Source organism: Trematomus bernacchii, unplaced genomic scaffold (assembly GCF_902827165.1).
Source record: "Trematomus bernacchii unplaced genomic scaffold, fTreBer1.1, whole genome shotgun sequence".
Taxonomy (NCBI): domain Eukaryota; kingdom Metazoa; phylum Chordata; class Actinopteri; order Perciformes; family Nototheniidae; genus Trematomus; species Trematomus bernacchii.
This window is the reverse complement of record NW_022987370.1, coordinates 104377-110376: the sequence shown is the minus strand read 5'-3', so window position 1 is coordinate 110376 and position 6000 is coordinate 104377.

The window sequence follows — 6000 nt, the reverse complement described above, 5'->3', positions numbered from 1 at the left end:
CTCTCATAACCAGATATCAGTTAGTAACCGCGGTACTTTCCCAGCATCTGCTCGTATATTTATACCCGAGGAATGAGGAGCCCAGATAACTGCACTGTATATAGGCGTGAGCATTGGAATATGGTCATAAATCCTCCTCATAGACGTTTAAATAGTGTGGTATTGATTTTATAGCAATGAAATAGAGTGGTCTTTGTGCTATAAGTCCTTTTTGACACTAATGTCAAAAGTAACTTCTTATAACTTATATTCTGTAGGCTGGCCTGAAGTATGATTCATGTCTTTGTGAATAGCTTTATTATTACACTGCTTCCTTACCTTGGTGATGAGTCGTTCATGCTGATGGTAACCGTCCAATCTAGACTGTGGTATCAAACGCAAATCCTCAAAGTAGAATCCAGTGCGAAAACACCTGCTGAAAGTAAGCTCTCGTTACCGCTTGTCATTAATGGTTAACAGAGTCCTTCACTTAAAGTTGAAGAAACAAAGAAAACTCACCAAAGTGAGTCAAGCACTCAGATCCATGTTCAAATGTAGTGGTGTGGCCGGGGTCCTGATAGCCAGCTCAGAAGATACCAAAATAGACGCACAAGTCGGTGTGGCCAAACTGAGCAGCAACACAGCTAGCTAGCTCACATTGGAATAACCAGTGGGTGTCGAGTGGCAGGGCAAGGCAGGCCAGCCGGATGAAATGGACACTGTCATTGGTTATTTTTGTAGCCAAGCAGTAAAGGCTGATAAGCTCCCTCATGGACCATTTTTTTAGGAACCTTTAAAATATTACATGTCAATGAGGATGAGACAATGTTTGTCTTGTTGGAGACGATACAGACGGTTCGGAGTATACTGACCATTGGCTAATAATATGCTTGTCTCCCAGGGAAACAGCATTCTGATATAGACCATTGCCTCACACACATTAGCCTGACAGTCCCTAAGGAGGAGATTATTATCCGTATGTCTGCTGCCTGACTATAGCTGGGCAGGGCTAACACTTGTTGCCCAAGCTCTGTTTACAAGACTGTGATGTGGAAATGAAAGTGTATGACTGGGTAGTCTAGTTTTAGGACCAAAGCAGCTGTTGTTGCTGTGAGATTAAGCTAAAATGGAGGGAAGCGTTTTGTTGATTTGTCACCACATGTGAGTCAGAGAAAGTCAATGGATGAGGTCATATGTGAAGGTTGACCTTGTGGATTACCTAAATGGAGAAAGTGGAAAGTTAAATAAATACTGCATGGTTAAACTTGGTTTTATACCTCATGAGACATCACAATATGCAAAGCCCACATCCTGTATTAAGCATCACTGTCATCTGTATAATCTGTTTCAATACAGTGTTGCCCACAAATGAGATCTAAAACCATGAAATGACAATAGCTGTTGAGCCCTCTTTGGCCCCAACAACAACTCCATGGCCTCTGCATCCACAGGGAAGCTGTGCCCCATCAAGGTGCCATATATAAACTGGTCTATTTCTGTCATGTTGTATTTCAAAAGGTAACAGCCTGCCTCTCTGACAACTGCCCCTTACACACTTGAGCTTAGCAGTTGCATGTTAACCTTGCACATGTTAGTTGACTAGCTTCAAGCAGTAATGTACAGTTTTTCTGCAAAAATGTCTTCAGATTGGCGAACTAGGTTTACTTTAAAGGGGACCTATCATGCAAAATGCACTTTTGTACGTCTTTTATACATGAATATGTGTCCCCGGTGTTCCAGGGAACTCATCAAGTGTCAGAAAACACAACCCTCTCTATTTTCCTCCATACCCAAATCTCTAAAAAAGGGGCTGCAACGGATCTGATAAAAACTGATCCAGATTTGAACACTGTCCTGACGTCAGTAAAGTGGCGCTACGGCTATTGGGCCAACTCTCCACCTATCAGGGGAATGTGGGGTTGGGCCACGGCCGGCCATTGCCGCTCGAAAGCGCTGGAGACGCTGTAGTACATATGCTAGGCCTGTAAGTGGCGCTGTAGTCTGCCACAAAAGCAGCGAAGAAGACTTCCCGCCCATAGTTACCATGGTTACCCTTCTGTTTATTCTCCGCTGTGGCTTTTTTTCTCCCTCCCAGAGGCAAGCGTTTGCTCCCGCTGCTTTAATTCAATGCAATCCCTCCCCGTCGAGGCAAGCACTGTAATTCTCTCCGGTTAGTCCACCAGCAGATGACAAACACCCACCTCTCCGCCTCTTCCAAGGAACGAGGGGACCGTGCGGCAAAGTTTCAGTTTCAGTTTCTTTCGCCGGTCAAGATGTCCGTTAAAGTTTAAATCTTCCGGACAAAATTAGAAAAGTGCCGGTCAAAGGTCTTCTTTGTTATTTATTGAGCTTTAAAACAAATGAATAACGACTCTATATAATAAAACACGGAGGACGGAGATCTTTTTTTCTCCCCCTCTTGACTTCATCAGAGCACGGCTCCCCTCTCCTGCAGGGGGGCGTGGTCAGCAGAATCAGCCCCGTAGACAGCAAACAGCACATAAAGCGAAATGAGGCATGGCTAAAATGCATGATCTGTTTGGTATTTTGAAAACAGAAACGTATAAATATACCTTATATAGGTATGGCCCTACAATATATCATTTAAATATAGCATGATAGGTGTCCTTTAAACTGATGCATACTGTATGAATAAGGTTAGAAGGTTCACTCGAACTGGATATAAACACTCAATGATTTCACTCGCAAATAATGTTGTGGGGAAAAGTCCCTGCCTTATTTTGGAGAGATAGACTTACTTGCTGTTCAGAGTTCAAATACCATGTAGTGAGCACGGATACTGAGGGGGCATTTCCCTTTTAATGTCTGCACAAGAGTCTTGCCTAGAATAAGGCCTTACATGGACCTGCCCCTTCCTCATTTCTTTTGCCAGCTACACAGTTAGCTAATAATCAAAGATAAAAGTTAACCATTTACAATTCATGCTTTGTCCCATTGGAGGGTCGGTTTGTTGTTTTTATTATATTGTGTCTTCTTAGCAAGCTAACCAGCTAGCTACCTACGTAAGAACTGACTACAAAAACCAAAACAGGCATTTCCTTGCTACTGTAGCTTAACAGATTCAGTTATGAGAGTTAAGGATGAAGACTTTTGGCTCCGAGCATATATGTGCACAGCAGAGAATAAGGTTATGATATACAATTAGCTAGCAAACTTTCAACAGGCTAATGTGTATAGCTCACTAGCTAAGTTGTCAGAATGCAAAACAATGAACAGAACATGAACAGGCCAACATGACAGTCCACCTCATTCATAAAAGATTTGACAAACATTTCTCATTGTCTGTCATTTCATTTAATTTGATTTGTTCCGTTCATGGTATGCACAATGTATAACAATTATTTATGTCTCTGTAAACACACCATACCCGAAAATGAGCAGGGAGAAGAAAATAATCTTGTATTACTGTACCTGCCTTCTCAAAATCAAAATAGAAATAGATAGTCTGTCGTTCACATGTTCTTATTCACAGCCAATCATTGGGGGGGGGGGGGGGGGGTTACCTTGGTTGGTGATTGGCTAATGGTTACACAAGCCAAAACATCGTTATGACATCATAAAGTGGCCAAAATCTGATCAGCTCATTTTCAGACAGGTTTTTATATAAATGGATCAGGACAAAAAGAGAGAGAATCTTTGTTCCTGAAACTTTCAGAATCTCTTTCCACAGAGGGGACACATGTTGATGTAGAAGAGACATGAAGAAGAGGGGACACATGTTGATGTAGAAGAGACATGAAGAAGTGGATTTTGCATAATAGGTGACCTTTAAGTGTACTTTAAAAGCAGAACGAACACAGAATTAACACACAGACCCCCCAGAGTGAAGTCCAGATCACCGGGGTCAAGATTCAGTCTTTGTTTGTACCCTATGACTGACACCCACATGTGTTCTGGTTGGCTGTGAAACCAAAGGGAGCTGGCAGGCAGCCCTGATCATGCTCATTCATGTCCACTGAGAAAGACTGGCCTTCAGGACTGACAGGCTAGTAAACCACAGTATGGTAACTCTAGAAGGCAGCTTTGGAAGATCATAAACAGAAGAATATTGAAGATGTGGTGAAAGATAAACATTGTAACTAGGGAGGCTGTGGCTCAGTGGATAGTGTGCTGGACTTCGAATTGGTGGGTAGCAAGTTCGAGTCCCACTGCAGTCAGCATGTCGTTGTGTCCCTGGGCAAGACACTTCACCTCAAATTGCTTCTGTGGAGATTGTCCATTGAACTGAATGTATGTAAGTCGCTTTGGATAAAAGCGTCTAACAAATTACATGTAATGTAACGTAAATGCATGCAGATAAGTGTGCAGTATTATTACATGTCACTTGGTAGACGCTTTTATCCAAAGCGACTTACATACTCAATACTGTGGGCAATCCCCACAGGAGCAATTTGGGTTGAAGTGTCTCAGGGACACAACGACATGCTGACTGCAGTGGGGTTTGAACCTGTGACCCCCTGATCCGAACACCAACGCACAACGCACTGCACCACACACCTCCCAGTATAGTCAACATAAAGGCTACGTGCTAAGTGAGCTAACGTTGTGTTTTAGATGACCTGTATTATCTATCACACTGTCGTGGACTCAGATATTTTATATATATATATATATATATATATATATCCTTTATTTAACCAGGTAAAAGTCTCATTGAGATTAAAATCTTATTTGACTTAAAGCAGAAATCCCACATTGGAAAGATACTCTGTTACAGGTAAAAGTATTCCTAAGTTAAAATTATCAAAATGAACTTTATATTAAGGAAAATCAAGGTTTTAAAAATTGGTAGATGGGACAAAAATGTCCACGTTAGAGAATGGAAGTAAAACTAAATGTTACATTAGTTATCAAACGTAAAGCCAAGGTGCGCGATCTTTGGTTGGGGAGATACAGTAGTTTTGGGTCATGTTAACTGATTTTATGTTCAGGAAATGCTATAGAGTTGTATTTGGTTTAGTCCAATAAAATAAAATAATGTCCAACAGCAATAATAATAATTTCTTTGCCCAATGGTTAAGTGTCAATTAGATCAAATAACATAATCATGATCCAATAGGTGTGAAAAAGAATATGAGGACTTAATAACAATATTGTTCTTGATTACTAAGTTGCTGTCTACGAATGCAAAAAACATCACAGGGCCGGCTGTTATTTGTATAGTGTGAGGGGAGTGATGACAGCAATGCAATAACTGATACCATGAGGGCAGATATGGCAGGTGCCGGACCAATCAAAGCAGAGCAATAACACGTTGCAAATTCAGATACAACATCAGCGCGTGAAAACGGTAAGATGTTAAACATGGTGGCAGAAACCTACTGCCAGACACACAATCACAAGAACTATAAATTGAGCCTAAACCGTGACCTTGAGATTTTATTGTGAGTAATAAATCTGAGAAGCATCGTGTCTGCCGTGGAAACATCTGGCCTACAAATCTTTCCAAACCACAACAACACCAGTAACCTATTTCTAGTTTTCTATGTCAACAAGTATCAGTTCAAACCATTTAATGCTGTTCGTCGGTCAGAAGGGGCAGGTTGAAAATACATCAGAGAATACTTAAATTCAAAATTGTGCTTAAATTCTTGAAGTGTTTTTCTTACTTATTCAGACCTAAAACGCACCCCATTAAATGTGAGGGGCCATGTGTTACAGCGGTAGTTTCAGAAAGGTCTGATAGGCTCATTATCTTTTCATCAGCAAAACCTTTGAGCCCACAAGGTTCAGGAAATTGCTCAGCGTTATGTAGAATAAAAGGACTAGCAGTGCATCAAAAAGTCAGTAAACTGCGCAAAACCCCCCGAGAGATGTGTGGGTGTTGGTCTGCTGTCATCAGGGCTGTCCTCGTCACCGGTGAGTACAATTCACAGAAGTATGCTGTAGTAAATATGATTTCTTAGGCTAATATGAGGTAAGTACACCATGTTTTGTATTAGCAGGATCTCAAAAGTGACATGTCAGCCTTTTAATTGTTAAAAATGATGAAGGTAAAGA